The 19,110-nt window shown below is 32.4% G+C and overlaps 1 long non-coding RNA gene across 4 annotated transcripts; it reads left to right on the top strand.

Annotated features, from left to right (window-relative positions):
- The first annotated feature begins 2,753 nt into the window (after positions 1-2,753).
- LOC148578651 (uncharacterized) lies at positions 2,754-19,110 on the top strand. Of its 4 annotated transcripts, none has more exons than XR_015902536.1 (5): positions 2,754-3,083; positions 3,213-3,346; positions 4,466-4,550; positions 4,658-4,772; positions 18,978-19,110. It is a non-coding gene; the product is annotated as an uncharacterized LOC148578651 (long non-coding RNA). The 4 variants fall into 4 exon arrangements; XR_015902535.1 differs by lacking the exon at positions 18,978-19,110 and adding an exon at positions 15,587-16,942; XR_015902534.1 differs by lacking the exon at positions 18,978-19,110 and having other exon boundaries at positions 3,256-3,346; positions 4,658-10,015.

Raw genomic sequence — 19,110 nt, 5'->3', positions numbered from 1 at the left:
GTAAAATATATATCACTTTTGAGAATAGTGTGCGAACTTGCACTATCCGCAAGGCATACCACATCTTCATTATATATCCTTGCCATTTTCTTCAAAGACAAATAATCATAAAATGAGTAGTATGCACAGTTAAATTGAATACTTGATCGAAATTATTTTTTGTAAGAAATACAGTACATAAAAATAATGTCATATACTAAAACTTTGTTTTTTAAACATGACACATTTAATGATTTCAAAAATCATAAACATTAATATTTCATTATTTATATACATCACATTTGAAACTTAAATACACAAAAAATAAAACTTAACAATAAGTTCTTTACATTATTTATTTGCATGGATACTTAACAATCTCACATATTAAACTATTCCATCATTGATCAAATGACCAATATTTCCTTCAGGATCTTCAAAGAAATCAGATACATCATAATGAGTGGTGGAATTTTTAGCATCATTTGAAACAAAATTTGTTTCGTTTCCTTTGTCATCCTTTTTCAAAGATGCCTGGTAAAGATCGACTAGGTGCCTTGGGGTACGACAGGTATGTGACCAATGACCCTTTCCACCACAACGGAAACACTTATCATCTGTTGATTTATTTTGCCCAATATTTCTTTCTTTATCCCACTTCTGGTAAGATCCTCTCTTTTGAACATAATTCCTTTTCCTTCCATAATTTTTCTTGTTATTAAAAGATTGCCATTTACCTCTTCTGGGGTAATTTGCCGCATTTATTTCAGGAAATGGGGCGGCGCCAGCTGGGCGCTTCATGATTTTTCAAGAGCAAATCATTGTTGCGTTCAACAACAAGAAGACAAGAAATTAACTCGGAATATTTTTTAAACCCTTTTTCTCGATACTGCTGCTGCAGGAGCACATTCGAGGCATGGAAGGTTGAGAAAGTTTTCTCCAACATATCATGATCAGTTATCTTTTCCCCACATAATTTCATTCGTGAGGTGATTCAAAACATTGCAAAATTATATTCATTTATGGATTTAAAATCCTGTAGACGCAAGTACGTCCATTCATATCGGGTTTGAGGAAGTATCACCGTTTTTTTATGATTATACCTTTCTTCAAGGTCTTTCCAAAGATCTGTAGGATCTTTTAATGTGAGATATTCATTTTTCAATCCTTCGTCAAGATGACGACGAAGAAAAATCATGACCTTGGCTTTATTCTTCTGGAATGCATTATTTTCAGCCTTAATGGTATCTCCAAGATCCATTGAATCAAGATGGATTTCAGCATCTAATATCCATGATAAATAATGGTTTCCAGAAATATCAAGAGCATTGAATTCAAGATGAGAGAGCTTCGACATAATGAAAATTTGTTACCTGAGTCTTCCTAAATTTTGATAAGAGTCTCGTGCTGATAACGTGTTGTAAAATAAATAAAAGATATACTACATATAAAATAGAGATGTGTAAATAGAAGACTCTAGTATTAATATAATTAGCTCAATAAAATTATTCTTTTATTTATATGCAGTAATAAAAGAAAGAGAGAGAAAACTATTAGTAGTGACTCAAGAGAGAAAATAGTATTTTATTATTTCTGTGTATATTCCCTTTGCCTCAGTACATGTATTTATAGGCACATAAAGTTTACGTTTCAAACTTCTTCATTCTAAGAATTTATTTCCTTCAACATAGGAAAAATGTGTTTCTCAGTTCTCATGAATGGACATCCATCATCCTTATCTATCCATGTCACAACATAAGCTATTGTTTAAATTTAAACAATATTTTTTTCTATGTATCAATTATTTTCTAGATATCTATACGTATAAACATTTTATTAACATTATTTTTGAGAAAATTTCTTAGAAATATGAGGTTTATACATTTAGATATATTAAACTATTAACGTATTAAAATTTTAAAATAAAAATAAATTTCATTTTAGAATGTAGAATAATAATTTTTCATTTTTCCCTTTTGGAAAATATTGTCAAACACCCATCTACTAAAATTAATATTCATTTCAAGATGTCTCTTTTAAAAATAATTTTTTGGATTCAAATTTTGTAATTTTTATAATTAATTTTATTTACTAATATTAGAAATTCAAAATTTAAATTTAATTATAAAAGACTAATATATGAAAAAAATATTTAAATGAATTAAAGTAATTTTTTAATTTTCAAAACAAATAAAAACATCTTTAATTACATGAATCCATTTTTCTTTTGTTAGGACACAGATCATTCAAAATTTTGGTAATTTGTTAGACTATTTTTTTATTCCTCTATTTTACACTATATTTATTTTCACTCCTTTTTTTATACCATATTTAAATGTTACTATAAAAAATATTAATGAATATAATAAAATAATTATTCAATAATATTTTTTATAATACTTACTAATATGTTTTATTGTACTTATTAATAATTTTTATAGTATAATAAAAATATGATATAAAATAGAAGAATAAAATATTGTGTATGTTAAAAGTATAATAAAAGTATTAACGAGTTCTATAAAAGTTTATTAATAAGTATTTATAATTTAAATATAAATATTTTTTTATAGTTTTACAAGAATAATATATTAATTGCTTAATAATTTTATCAATATGCATTAAAAATTCTATTAATATAATGTCTTCTAAAATACTGTGCCAATATATATTATAATAATATTAATAAAAAGAAATTTTAAAATTCCAAACAACAGTGGAGTATTGTAACATCTACTCTAGAGGCAAAAACTTGACGCTTCGTAAATTTTTTTCCTCTTTTTACGTGAAAGCACACAACTCACACACTCGGTGAAATCTTTTTCCTTTCCCTCCAAAGCTCATCACTCACCTCCAAAGCCCGAAGAAAACACTTTCAAAGAGCTCACCATCGCGAAGATCGAAAACCCTCTCGCTATCGCCATTGACCGTCTTCGCCCCCCACTCACCACATCGCTGCATGCACTCACCACATCGCTGCACACACTCACCACTCGACCGTCGCTCCTTCTCGACCCTCCTGCACTGATTGTTGCTGCGCCGCCCTCACCATCGTCGATCTCTGCGCTTCTCATCGTCTTCTCTGTGCTCACGTCGTTGATTAGGTATGTATTAATTTGTATTTGGTTCTGAAATTTGACGGGGTTTAGGGTTCCGATTTTAGAAACCGGTTTCTGCTCGGTAATCAGAAACACAACAACTATGCTCTTATTTGTTTCTTATATTTCAATTAGAATGTTGAAATTTGAGAGTAAACCAAGTTGATGCATGAGCCAGATACCCTTGGAGCTGAACCCCTCGAAGAAGAGTTAGGTGTGACACTTCCAAAGGATGCATTCGAACTGATTTTTGTTTTTATCCAAGAGTGGTAAGTGGTGTCTGCTCTCTGCTGCATTACTTTAGTTTTGTCTCCGTATTGAATCTGTTTTTATTTTTTTATTTTTTTAAGTTGATACGTTTATAAGCATGATTAGGATGATTAAGATAATGAAACTTTGCCTCCTTTTGTTTGCCTATTTTTGCCATTGTTTTTAGGTAAAACTGCAAGCATGATATAAAATTAAAATGAGGCGTCATTTGTGTTACTGTCGTGAAAGCATATCAACTGAATATGAAAACAGGAAAAAAACCTAAGAATTCTCTTTATCTTCTAATTAAAGACTTAAATAAGCATCATCTCTAATGATATCTCTTAGGATCAATTAGTCGGAATAGTAAAAAGATTTCACTCCCTATCAAATATTTGAAGATGTTGGTAATAGGTCTTAGCTAAGATCACCATTACACACAGATAGATCATAGATGCTTTGAATTTTAGTGATAATAGCCAATTAAAATGTGTCAAAAAAATAACAGCAAATGGGAAAAAGGGAAAAACTTGGTCCTAGAATGTATAATACTGTTATTTGATGAAGCACAGTGGAAATAGGAGTTTTATTAACCAAGTTTTTGAGTTACATATGGAGAAAAACAGCTGTATAAATTCTTATGTAGCTTCTCATTCTTGTTGCAATTAAACGGCCATTCCTTAGAAAAAGAATTGTAATGTGTTATTATTTAATTACGTATCCAGAGAAAATAATAATTGTGCAGAAATTTCGTTAAAATTAAAGGGTTACTATAAAATTAATGAGAGTGAATGAATAAAGTAGGAAGAATTGGACGGAAATATTTATCTGTGCTGCTGCGGTCTCCAGCTTGTTATCCGCTTTCCTAAAATTATTTGATTCTGAGTACTCAGCCCCCTACTAATTAATAACATGGTAGGGTAGGGTTCCACTGTAACTTTCCTCTTATTTCCCCCTGTATTGTCGTTTCTTTTAAATACTATATATAGTTAGTTAGTCCTTTATGGAAGACATGCATAATTTCCACCAAAGCTTCCAGAAATTTGATTCCTTGCCTACTACTACTACTATAGTACTAATTGTCAAGCACTTTTTGTGTTTTTGTTAATTTCTTTTTCTCCAAATCGAGTTCAATGCAGCTGCCACTAAGCTGCAGAAGGTTTATAAGAGTTACCGTACCAGAAGATACTGGGCAGATTGTGCTGTGGTGGTGGAGGAACTATGGTTAGTTTTTCATGAAAACATGCCTTTTTTTTGTTGGTGCGCGCTAGGTGTTTGATTAAATTTCTATCTTATACATGTAAATAATTGAATGTTTTTGAATGATGAAGGTGGAAGGCATTGGATTTTGCTGCTCTTAAAAGGAGTTCAGTTTCATTCTTTGATGTGGAGAAACAAGAATCTGCTGTGTCAAGGTGGGCAAGGGCAAGAACAAGAGCAGCTAAGGTATGTTTTTTTTCAATTCATCATGATTAAATTCCAATATAAAAACCAGGCTGCAGCTAACCCAACCAACAACACTAACTTCATCTAGTTCTCTTCTTAATCTTAATTAATTTGATGTGATGTTTGAGAAGTGCATCGAGATTGCTCAGAAGTGTCTTGATGATGTACATGATGTTGTCCTTGATAGTTATTCAGATGATTGTTACCAAGAAAGTTTAGGGAAATTTTCTTTTGGCATGCATCAACTTCAGCTTGCTCTTTATTTTTGTTATGCCTCTGTTTTGTTAATAGTTTAAGGATCAAGAAAGACACGATATTAATGTATTAACAACTGGTACCTAACATGGAACAAAACAGCAAAACAGAATGGAAGAGTGAATCAAGATGATCTCACTCAATTTACTATATAGATGAAAGGTAATTCAAGAAAGAAAAGATAAAGGCTGTGATGGTATCCAAATTGTTGTGGTTCTTTTTTTATTTTTATAATTGCGAATTAGTTTAGTCATTTTCACATCCACTACAACAAAAGATAAAGTGATCTGACTTTTTAACTTGCTTCTAACTTTATACCCGTGTCAAATGGGAAGCAGCCCAGTATTTCTTTCTACACTCCATGTGATGGAATCTATCTTTCTAGCTAGAACGAGTTCTTATAGATTTTGTGCTGGAGTTGTAGATTTTCTGTTCTTGGTATTAGGTTTCTTTGTTTTCTCTTTTCAAATAGGATATTGTGAAAAGCTTATTTTTGTCTTCTCAATTAATTTGTAAATCCAAAAGGAAAACTAATTGGATAAATATGGCTTTGATATCAATACCCGAAAAAGAAGGATGGCTTTGATATCTTTCAAAATATGCCTATTTAACCTTAAAAATTAAGATAAAAAAATTCCCTAAACTACAAAGATGATTGATCATAGGCATATTACCAAGCAAAGAAGCAGAGCAATATTCCCTGGGACTTCATGTGAAGAGAGAGAGTATAAGAAGAAAGAAAGATCCAGAGCAATGTGACATAAGTTAATGAAATATTCATCAGTCATTATTCAGTAACAATGTGTGCCAAAGACATCGGTTTGGTTGACAAGTATACTAGTTAAATACATGGCGCCATTAGCAAAGACCAAGCATGATTTCTATGAGAGTTAAATGTTCATCTGTCTTTTGGTTTTAAGCTTTATTTATATAATTTCTTTTATTTGAAAAAACACTTCTTGGTAGAATTTCTGCTGCTTGTAAGTTTTAAATATATCCTCAGAAAGGGGTCTATAGAATACAGAATTGAAAAAGTCCCGACATTCCCAGGCTACTTCAAAGATGCCAGTGCAGATGCAACATTTCGTGATATTCGCTCATGTATTGGCTCCTGCAAAAGGAAATGGAGTTATATTCCTATGACTTTATCAGATAATAGATAGCCAAAACGAAATGTTGAAACATATGGATTACCTCAGACGACAGCACCTCAAACTTTGATTTTGTTATAGTCTCATACAAGAAAATGTATCTGTCCAACAGAATTAGTATAACGATAAGATTACACGTTGGTTTGGAGAAATAAAGCAGCAGGTAGATCAATTTGAATGAGGATTAGACATGACAGACATGCCATGCAACCAAAACCATGGTTGAAGCATCTTTGTGTAAAAATTGAATGATTAATTCAAGCAATTCTGATTCCCAAAACCAAGAAACACATAATTCTATAGGTAATTTATTTGTATATTTATCACAAAGAAGCACATATCAAGTGGAAAAAAAAGGAGGAAGTTTTAGAGAAATACTGCCAAGATAATTTGCAAACAAGATTCATTAGTGTGATTTGAAACCTTATTAAAGCATGCAATCTAGTTAATTACAAGTATAAATTAACAATTGTTAGACCAGCTCGGTTTTTGGAGTGTTACCGGTTCAAAACCAAAGGCCTCCAAACGCGGTCGTTTTAATTCTTTCGTTAAAACAAAAAAATAGATTCAGAAATCAAATCCCCTCATCGATACCTTTGGCCCTTTCTCTCTCTGAAAACTTGGAAAGACGTATAGAACTCAAAAACCCAATCCTAAACCCTCTTCCATGCCGAGCCACCATCCCACCTCAGAGCTCAAATTCATCGCCGAACCCTTCTCCTCGGGTGGAGGGTGCTTTTGCCGCCCCGTGGAACTGCTGTTGTCGACATCACTTCTCATTCTTCCGTTGCTGCCACTTTCCTTCCTCTGTTGCCGCTGGTAAGCACTGCTGTTTCAATATATTTTTGCTTGTTTTGTAATAATGCTGATTTTGAGTTGCTGTGATAATGATACTAAATTACTGATTTTGTTAATTTTTGCTGAGTTGCTGATTTTTTGAAATAATATTGTGCTTGTTTGGTGGCCGTTATTTTGATAAAAAAAGATCTTTTTTCAATGAAAAAAGGATTGAAAAAAGATCCTTTTTTGGCGTGTTTGGCAAATTTCTAGTAGTAAAAATAAAAGCACTAGAAAAAAAAATATCTTTTTTGAGAAGATGTAATTTACATCTTTTTTTAAAAGATCTTTTTTTCTTAAAACAAAGATGTTTTTCATGTAATAAATAAACAAAAAAGTATTTCTATATTGTTATATCCAAACATAATTGATACATGAGATACCCAAACATAAAATTACTTTTATTTTTTTCGTAAGATCTTTTAAAAAAAGATAACTCGAAAAAAGATCTTTTCTTAGAAGCTCACCCAAACAAGCCTAATGTTGCTGGATTTCTGATTTTCTGACTTCATGAGTTAATTTTATTGATGGTTAATTTATTTAATTTGTTGAATGCTGGTGTGATTCTAAATTCAATTTAATTTGCATTCTGAGTTTGGAATTGGATTCAATTTAGTTTTTGTTGCTTTATGTGTTGAAAAAGTGGCGTTATTCTTTAGAATAAATGGTACCTGAAGCCTGCAGTGCAATGAGTGAATCCATGTTTATGGCTGCTGCGTTAAACCGTCCCAAAACCTCCTTCAAAATCAACCCCACACCCGCTCTTCCGCCTCCCCTAACCTCCTCCGCACTCACTTTCAAATCAAACAACAACTTCCCCACACTCTCCGCCGCCGCACAACCACAACAAGAAGAACACGCCGCTCTGCTCGATACTCTTCTCAACAGCACACGCAAGAACCAAGTGTTCCAATCCATCAGAACCACCTCCCCTTTCAACTACCTCTTCGAAACAAATCTTCACTATACAGTTCTCGCTCTCACTTCCAAAACCAGGGGAATGGTGCATATTTATCTCTTTAATCCCTCTCCAATTTATCTACTCATTAATACAAATGAATGGAAGTCGAGATTTCTGGTAAAATTGCAGCAGTAACATAAAAGCACATAACATTGTACTAAAAAAATCATTTGAAAAATTGATGAATTTGGTTACTTGTGGTCTTATGGCAGAGTGCATTTGATAGAGTCCTTGCCTCAATTCCCTTCAAGGGACAGGTTTTTGTGTTCTTATTCTCTATCCTTGTTCTCTGTATGAACTGTTTACTTGGTGCTTAACCAGACAAGCTTGTGATGATTTGAGAAAACTCAGTATATAACTGCTAATGCCGTTGTGTTCACTCCTGATCCTATTGTTATCATAACAAAGAAATGTTATGTTTTTCCGGTTGAGTTTGTTGGTGAGTGTTTTGTTAATTGGTATTTCGGATTGGTGCTTGCATACACATTTTATCAAATGATTTCAATGGCTATGAATTGGCATATATATTTGGTATAGGTTGTGGAGGAGGAGTTAGTTTGCTGGAAATGATAACTTGAAAAGTACGATAAAAATAGAATATATTTTTTCGGAGCAACGGGATAAAAGTAAATATTGCAGTTATCATTAAGTGCTTTAAGTTTATTCATGCTACCCAAACTTCAACATGCTATGCTCATTCTTTATTCATATTGTTCTCAATATTATCAAAATATTTTCTTTACAAAACAGAGAGGAGGATTTTAGAAAGTGTTTGTTGCCACCTTATTACTGCGGTAGCTAAAGGGTTTGTGACCGGAAGTACTAAACTTCATTATGGACAGTCTACAATAAATGCATCTGAAACTATTGTGGCAATGCCTTCCCGGATGGTGAAGTCCCTATATTTTTTGTTTTGCATTCTTACAATTGTTTGTCTCTTTATTTAATAGGCTATAATGTTATATAACACATCACAGGTTTGGTAAAAAAAACCAAAAGTTGGCTGATGAGATATTATTCCTTGTACTCTCATCTGCATCTATCTTTTCAATACAATTGAAGTTACAGTAAAAGACTAGATTTAGAAACCCAAAGAATCAATAGACAGATCAAATAATGTTGTAGGAATAAGAAACAATAGTCAAATCTATCTTATTATGCTCTTTTTTTCTTTTTTTTAAGGCAGCATCAGGTGGATAATATTATTTTATTAAGAGCCTAGTTCATATCATACCGTACAGTTGCTTCTTGATACTAGCGAGGATATGATTAATGATAGATAATGTTTTACTATTTTTTAATAGTTTTCTTTTATCTAGCTTTCTCAGTTCTTTTTATAATCAATTTCCTTTGTAGATTATAGAAAGGGAATTAATGACAAGAGTTGATTATGAGGAAGTCAATAGAAAAGTTTTAAGTTTGTTTAAATACGGTAAGGTAATTAAACATTTTATCATGTCATTTATAAATTTTGTGAAATGAAAAAAGTAATGATATGCCTTCTCAATGTATCCCAAGATGGTAACGACACACTCTCAATGTATGTGCTATCTGTTATTTGGAACATAGAAATGAATAGATGGTGTAGACTTGTTTTTTAGAATTGTCGGTCTGTTGCACTGGAACAAAAGTATAAATACCTGTGATAAGCAGGAAGTTTATCGTTATTATTGTTGTGATGCAATTTGATTTTTTGATATTGGTGTTGCTTTGATGAAATTTGAATTTCCCGCGCGTGTGGCTTCAGAACATGGCTTTATATTGGTTAACACAAAGTATGAATTTTGGAAGGCAGAGGACAGTTTAATTATGTTGATTGATGAGGTTCATTGGAATTCTTGATGTTTATTAGATTCTGAAATGTACTTTGCACAATTTAAGAATATAGAATAAAGTTGTTTTTGAAAATTGTAGGTGCACACTCCTGATTCAAGTAGAGGATTGCCAATTCTTATCTTGAGCGCTTTCAAAATGGTTTGGAGCCTGAAAATGTTTGATAAAGTGTTCTATATATATATATCAGTAATTATATTTCTTATGTGCAGTGCATTATATTTTATTTTTTGCTTAAAGGTTTAGGGATATGTTATTTTATTCGGGATAAAATAACATATCCCTAGACCTTTAAGCAAAAAATAAAATATAATGCACTCTACATAGAAAATAATGTTATTGATACAGATAGAGTACATTATCAACATTTTCAAACTCCAAACTATTTTGAAAGCGCTCAAGATAAGAATTGGCAACCCAATATCTTCTAAAACGAAACTCTATTCTATATTCATAAATTGTGTGGAGTGCATTTTAGAATCTAATAAACATAAGGGATTCCAATGAACCTCATCAATCAACATAATTGAATCATCTTCTGCCTTCCCAAATTCATAATGTGTCAACTAATATAAGGCTATGTTTTGAAGCTACTGGAAATTCAAATTTCATCAAAACAAGCCAATGTCAAAAGTCAAATTGCATCACAGCAATAATAACAATAAGTTTCCCACTCATCATAGAGAAATGGTATTTATACTTTTGTTCCAGTAAGGCATTATTGAAAAGAATACATGGACAAGTTCGAGATTTTCATTGAACTAGAAGTGATCCAGTGCAACAGATTGACAATTCTGAAGAATAAGTCTACACCAACTATTCATCTCTATAATTCAAATAATAGATAGCACATACATTGAGAGTGTGTCGTTACTATCTCGAGATACATTGAGAAGGCATGTCATTACTTTTTTTCATTTCATCAAATTTATAAATGACATGATAAAATACTTAATTACCTATTCAAAAGACTTAAAAGCTTTTTTGTTGACTTTCTCGTAATCAGTTCTTGTCATTAATCCCTTTCTATAATCTGCAAGGGAAACGGATTATAAAAAGAATTGAAAAGGTTAGATAAAAAACTATTAAAAAATAGTAAAAACATTATCCATCATTAATCATATCCTCACTAGTATCAAGAAGCAATTGTACTGTATGATATGAACTAGGCTCTTAAGAAAATAATATTATCCAGAAAAACATTGACGTTGCCTTAAAAAAGAAGAAAAAAACAGCATAATAAGATAAATCTGCCTATTGTTTCTTATTCTTGCAACATTATTTGATCTGCCTATTCATTCCTTGGGTCTCTAAATCTGGTCCTCCACTATAACTTCAATTGTATTGAAAAGATAGATGCAGATGAAAGTACAAGGAATAATACCTTATCTGGAAGTACAGGAACATCATGATCTGCAACTTTGGTTGTAGGCGTGAATATATTTTCAACCAGCTTTTTGGTTTTTTACCAAATTTGTTATGTGTTATATAACGTTATAGCGTATAAAATAAAGAGAAAAACAATTGTAAGAATGCAAAACAAAAAATATAGGGACCTCACCAACGGGAGGACATTGCCACAATAGTTCTGAATGCCTTTATTATAGACTGTCCATAGTGAAGTATCAATCTTTCCGGTCACAAACCCTCTAGCTACAAACAGCCGTAATAAGGTGTCAACAAATAATTTCTAGAATCTTCATCTACACTTTTGTAAAGAAAATATTTTAATAATATTGACGGCAACATGAATAAAGAATAAGCTTGGCATGTTGAAATTTGGGTAGCATGAATAAACTTAGAGCACTTAATGATAACTGCAATGTTTACTTTTATTCCAGTTCCGGAGAAATATATTCTATTTTTATCATACTTTTCAAGCTATCATTTCCAACAAACTAACTCCTCCTCCACAATCTATACCAAACATATATGTTAATTCATAGCCGTTGAAATCATTTGATAAAATGTGTATGCAAGCACCAATCCGAAATACCAATTAACAAAATACTCAATAGAAAAACAGAACATTTCTTGCTATGATAACATTAGGATCAGGAGTGGACACAACGGCATTAGCAGTTATATGTTGGGTTCTCTCAAACCACCACAAGCTTGTCTGGTTAAGAACCTGCAAGTGGGAATAAAGAACATTGAGTGTGATCCATGATAAACCAAGTAAATAGTTCATACAGAGAATAAGAGCACAAAACCTGTCCCTTGAAGGGAATTGAGTTAATGACTCTATCAACAGTAGTAACTAGAACAAGGTACTCTCCATTATCATATGTCTCTAACCTGTGCCATAAGACCACAAGTAAGCAAATTCATTAATTTTTTAGATGATTTTTTTTAGTCAATGTTTTCTGCTTTTATATTACTATTGCAATTTTACCAGAAATCTTGACTTCCATTCATTTGTATTAATGAGTAGATAAATTGGAGAGGGATCAAAGACGGAAATATGCACCTTTCCCCTAGTTTTGGAGGTGAGGGCGGGAACTGTATGGTGAAAATTTGTTTCGGAGAGGTAGTTGAAGGGGGTGGTTCTAATGAATTGGAGCACTTGATTCTTGCGTGTGCTGTTGAGAAGAGTGTCAGGTAGAGCGGCGTGTTTTTGTGGTTCTACGGTGGCGGAGAGTGTGGGGAAGTTGTTGTTTGCTTTGAAAGTGAGTGCGGTGGAGGTTGGGGGAGGCGGAAAAGCGGGTGAGGTTGAGTTTGAAGGGTGTAACGCAGCAGCCATAAACATGGATTCACTCATTGCACTGCAAACTTTTTAGGAGTATTGACCTATTTTCCAAGGTTGCAAGAACTGAACCAGTTATTGAACTGATCAAGTGATAGGTTCAACTGGGATCGAACTGTGATTGAACCGATTTACTTAAATATACAATAAATTTATTAAAAATTCAATATATAATTTCAGTTATTCAAATTTAATAATTTCTAACCTAATTTCAAAATGTCCGTAATTTATCATTAAAAGTTCAGAAAATAAATCTTTTTAATTAATTTCTAAGTTTCAATCAAGTAATCAACAATAACTTCTAATAATAAAGTAATCAATAACTTTTAATAAGAGTATCATTTCCATCTCACATAAAAGAATTGAACAGTAAAAATCCTCTAACCAAGAATCATACATTCGTAACACAAAACAAAGTTCAATTCAATTACAAATTCTTAAATCTGTTGAATATAACAGAGCCAAAGCATATAATCATATTTAGTTTTTGGGATTCTAATCCATTACTCAGCAACGTGGTTGTGACTTCTAAATCCAAACTAAATAGCAACAAAAACTAAATTGAATCCAATTCCAAACTCAGAATTCAAATTAAATTGAATTCAGAATCACACCAGCATTCAACAAATTAAATAAATTAACCATTATTAAAATTAACTCAGGAAATCAGAAAATCAAAATCAGCAACAATATTTTAGGAAATCAGCAACATTACTCCAGAAAATCAGCAACACAGAATAAGCAAAAATTAACAAAATCAGTAATTTAGAATCATTATCTCAGCAACTCAGAATTAACATTATTACAAAATAAGCAAAAATATATTGAAACAGCAGTGTTTGCCGGCGGCGATGGAGGAATGGAAGTGGCGGCGACGGAGGAATGAGAAGTGACGGCGAGTGATTTGAGCTCAAACAGAGAGAGCTCGAAGAGGGACGTTGAGCTCGGACAAAGAGTGAGAGAGAACGATGAGACCTTAACACAGAGAGAGAGAGAGCACAATGAGACCTCAACGCCACGAGCTCAACTCGGAGTCGCAGACCTTCGTGCGACAGCAACGAGACTACAAGAAAAGTACCCATCCAGCCACATTTTTTTTAGCTACATTTGAAAAGCGTAGCCTATTTGATAGGCTACGCTTTTCTCCGTGTTGCGTTTTTATAAGAGAAAAGGAAACACAATTGTGGCATAGTTTAAAAAGTGTAGCTTTAGGTATTATAGAAATCACTTATAAAGCGTAGCCGTATGTTGATATCTTTGGGTGCACTTTTCGTATCAAAGAGAGCGCTTTTAGAGAGTAACTTATTTGTTAAATTTTGGGTGCACTTCAAAAGTGATGCCTAATGTATCTAGAGGCAAAAACTTGACACTTCGTGAATTTTTTTTTCTCTTTTTACCTGAAAGCACACTCAACTCACACATTCAGTGAAATTTTTTTCCTTTCCCTCCAAAGCTCATCACTCACCTCCAAAGCCCGAAGAAAACACTTTCAAAGAGCTCACCATCGCGAAGATCGAAAACCCTCTCGCTATCGCCATTGACCGTCTTCGCCCCCCACTCACCACATCGCTGCACGCACTCACCACATCGCTGCACACACTCACCACTCGACCGTCGCTCCTTCTCGACCCTCCTGCACTGATCGTTGCTGGGCCGCTCTCACCATCGTCGATCTCTGCGCTTCTCATCGTCCTCTCTGTGCTCACGTCGTTGATTAGGTATGTATTAATTTGTATTTGGTTCTGAAATTTGACGGGGTTTAGGATTCCGATTTTAGAAACCGGTTTCTGCTCGATAATCACAAACACAACAACTATGCTCTTATTTGTTTCTTATATTTCAATTAGAATGTTGAAATTTGAGAGTAAACCATGTTGATGCATGAGCCAGATACGCTTGGAGCTGAACCCCTCGAAGAAGAGTTAGGTGTGACACTTCCAAAGGATGCATTCAAACTGATTTTTGTTTTTATCCAAGAGTGATAAGTGGTGTCTGCTCTGTGCTGCATTACTTTAGTTTTGTCTCCGTATTGAATCTGTTTTTATTTTTTATTTTTTTAAGTTGATATGTTTATAAGCATGATTAGGATGATTAAGATAATGAAACTTTGCCTCCTTTTGTTTGCCTATTTTTGCCATTGTTTTTAGGTAAAACTGCAAGCATGATATAAAATTAAAATGAGGCGTCATTTGTGTTATTGTCGTGAAAGCATATCAACTGAATATGAAAACAGGAAAAAAACCTAAGAATTCTCTTTATCTTCTAATTAAAGACTTAAATAAGCATCATCTCTAATGATATCTCTTAGGATCAATTAGTCGGAATAGTAAAAAGATTTTACTCCCTATCTAATATTTGAAGATGTTGGTAATAGGTCTTAGCTAAGATCACCATTACACACAGATAGATCATAGATGCTTTGAATTTTAGTGATAATAGCCAATTAAAATGTGTCAAAAAAATAACGGCAAATGGGAAAAAGGGAAAAACTTGGTCTTAGAATGTATAATACTGTTATTTGATAAAGCACAGTGGAAATAGGAGTTTTATTAACCAAGTTTTGAGTTACATATGGATAAAAACAGCTGTATAAATTCTTATGTAGCTTCTCATTCTTGTTGCAATTAAACAGCCATTCCTTAGAAAAAGAATTGTAATGTGTTATTATTTAATTACGCATCCAGAGAAAATAATAATTGTGCAGAAATTTCGTTAAAATTAAAGGGTTACTATAAAACTAATGAGAGTGAATGAATAAAGTAGGAAGAATTGGACGGAAATATTTATCTGTGCTGCTGCGGTCTCCAGCCTGTTATCCGCTCTCCTAAAATTATTTGATTCTGAGTACTCAGCCCCCTACTAATTAATATTTTATATGCTCTTATTCACAGAATTAATATTTTCTTTGGTTATTTAATGATGACGCACATGTATGTGTGTGAAAAAAAAAAAAAAAACTACCCTGCTGTGTTACATTTCTTACAATGATATTTGCTTTTAATAATGTTGATTTCTCTTATGAAATTACGAGGAGAATAACACTATTGGAAGGAGGTGGTACGACAAAAAAGATAGCTGGATGGACAATTTCAATCCCATGCTGAGATTTCTAGATATTTTACTATCCCAGACTCGCCTATTGATCCGAGAAGCCTACCAAAGGTTCAAAGCTGAAGATTCTCGCAGGCATTGTCAAAGATTTGATTCAAGAAGTATTATGTCTCACTGTCTTAATGATTACAAGCACTGAACTCCAATGGAGGCAAGAAAGTGAACAAGAATTGGCCTTAAGAAAATCCAAGCAACGGATACACATCCTCAAGAGCTACCTTGATGAACTCAACAATGAGTCCTACTTGTCTGGTGAAGAGGAAGAGGAATCATCTTATGAGTTTACCTCTGATACCAAAAAATATCTCTATGCTACTGCTGTTGAAGTTGAGTTTTTAAGAGACTTTTTTTTATCTCCTATTTTATTCTGCTGAAAGATGACCGTAATAACCTTTAATTTTCTTTGGATTACTAGGGACTTTATCTCTGGTGTAGGTGCTTTTAATTTTCATTCTTGATGACAAAAAGAGAGAAATTAAACTAATTTATGACTTATCAAATATTTTGCTTGAATTTTGTTTTGCTTATATTATTCTTATGATGGATTATTCATTTATCTTATGGCATTAGCGCACATAGACAACGAGAGCTGGTTGCATTATCAGGGAAGTTATCTTTATCCTATCACTCTGATTCAGTTTAAAAGTGTTCGTCATCAAAGAGAAGATTGTTGAGTCAAGCATTGTCATAACTACCTTGATAATGACAAACATTTAATTTTGCCTAAATTGACTAACTTTCTATTTCAAGTTTTGCAGGTTTTGATATCAGGAAATCATGATCAAGGACAAAACAACAAGCATACAATATTCCACAACATATCAAGCACAAAAAAAAAAAGATGTTGCACTTATTGTGAAGTAAAATAAGGAAGTTCTCCTCAATAAAGCCAATGGTCTATGTCAGATTGTATGCAACGGCTGAAGGAACAAAAGAGAAAATACTTCTCTCCATCAACAGTAAACCGAATTCTCTATATATGAATATTCTTTTTAAGGAAGAAAGCAACAAATAGTTTGCATATCCAGCCAATGAAGCTCGAGTTTTCTTCTTTATTCTTGAGTGATTTATGGTAAAAATTGGACGTAGGTCTCAGTGAATAGGAGACCAAACCATGCTATATATCGTGGTGACAACCTATCTCTCTTTCTCTCTTCTGTATTATGAGATAAAATTAAAAATAATCTCTTGTTTTTCTAGGTTATGTATAATCTGTAAAAGTTATTATATATTGTGTTTTCTTAATTCAATTCCCCTCTCTTAAGTCACTAGAAAACTTTCAGAAATAATCTCTTTTGGAGTTTGGTGTGCGTTTGATTTTCTATTGGCCATCCCCAATATTAGTTAAGGCTGTGTGAAAAAAAAGAATGTGTTTGGATCATGATTCATACTAGTTTTATTAGTTTTAACCGAGAATTGATTATTAGACCGATCTAGTTTGGGGTAAAATCCAATTGTCTTTAGTAAACTGGTCAAAAATTTAAAAATTTGGGTAACTGATCTACTGACCTAGTTTTCAATGATTAACCGATTTAAAATAATAAAATATAATTTGTTTAAAAATATATATATTTATATATAAATATATTATTTTATTATATTTGATTTAATCTTAATTAAATCTCAGTTAAACCTTGAACTTTGAAATTTTTAACTCTAGTAGTTCGACGATTGACTCAATTTTCAAAATATTGGTTTGGATAAAACTTGTAAACCTAGATTGAGCTTTACTGGAAAAATACAATTGATGGAATTAATAATTTCTTACTTTTTCTATCATTGTAAAGATGTTGAAGTGTTAGAAATATAATATTAATATGTTAGTCGATATAAAATGTTTAATATTTGACGTATATGTGCAGCATGGTAAACGAAATTTAATATTTGAATTGAAAATTTTTTTTCTCTCTTTTATAAATTCTAATTTTCTTCATACTAATTATCTACTCTCTAGCCTTTTATATTCGTAATATTTTTATTTGTAGAACTTTTTTTTTTTTTATGTTACATTATTCAAAATAAGCATGTTTATTTATGAGCAGTGTTAGATATACAAGTGATATTCAACTAAGTCTAAACAAATTTAGGTGTCAACATAACAAGAACTTGCTAGGTGTTAAAATAAGGATTAAAGAATGAGACAACACAAAAACATTTGTTCATATAGTATTTTTCTTAAGTTATATGACTAGCACTAAGATTTATTCATATATCTTATAATAATTTTATTTTAATAAATCCTCCACTCCAGGAGAAGGGTTCGACGATGAATTTGAGCTCTGAAGTGGAATGGTGGCTGAATATCGAAGAGGGGTAGCGTTTGTTTTGAGGTACTGAGACAAAAATCGGAAGATTGAGATTCAATATTATGTTTGTTAGTTCAGAGACTGGTACTAAAATTTCTATCTCTGTCTCAAAAATTTTAGTATTTCAGTACTTTCAAAAAGTAGAGACACAGAGGACTAAAATTTTTAGAGATGGAGACTGAAATTTTAATAATATTTTATATCTAAAATATTCTCATTTCAATTAATTAATTTCAATTTTACCCTTGTGCAAATTAAATTAGAGTTTTATTCTTATTTCAATTCCTGTCTCCCACTTTGTACCAAATAGAATACTGAAATTTATTTCAATCTCTGTCTCTTAGTCTCAGTCTTTCCGTCTCTGTCTCTCCACCAAACGCTACCGGGTTGGGTTTTTGAGTTCTTTACTTCTTTTCTAGTTTTCAGAGCGAGAAAGGGCCAAAGGGTATCAAAGAGGGGATTTTGATTTCTGAATGTTTTTTTTTAAATGAAAAAATAAAAATGACGGCGTTTGGGGGACTTTAGTTCTAAACCGGTAACACTCCAAAAATCAGGCTGCTCTAACAATTGTTAATTACTAGTTCGACCGGTTTGTATACCATTTTTTACCAAGCAGTTCTTATTCTTACTGGACCGGTAAAAAAATCGGTTAATCCAATCAAATCGTCCGATCTGATTTTTTAGAACCATGCTATTTTTGTCTCCAACAAATTCTAGATTAGACATTTAAACCCCCAATTAAATTTAATTAGCTTATTAATCCCCAACAATTCATTTGGTAAGTCATATTGGTCTCTAACCCATTTTGCTCCTTCAACTCTTAACAGAACTATCTTATTTATCACGTTAAGTTATCGTGTCAGACGTTAAATATCACGCATGCATAAAAGACAAATTGGTTTCTAGGCCTATTTGTGCACAAATGACACTCCGTTTCCTTGAATATTGCTCCTATTCTCCATGATCCTAACCATTATTTTGAAACAAATTCTTTCCCCAATTTAGGTATGTGATTGGTGAACATTGCGACCCTTGAAAGCTCGTCAACTCCATGTCGCCTACGAGAAAAAAAGTGTTAGTGATGATTAAAGCATTAATTGTGTATCAAATGGAGGAAGAAATTGAAAGGCTAAAGAAG

This window comes from Arachis ipaensis, chromosome B1 (genome assembly GCF_059453495.1).
Source record: "Arachis ipaensis isolate K30076 ecotype BB chromosome B1, ASM5945349v1, whole genome shotgun sequence".
In the NCBI taxonomy this organism is placed as follows: domain Eukaryota; kingdom Viridiplantae; phylum Streptophyta; class Magnoliopsida; order Fabales; family Fabaceae; genus Arachis; species Arachis ipaensis.
The sequence above is the reverse complement of the archived record's forward strand: the minus strand, read 5'-3'. Positions and strand labels throughout refer to the sequence as shown.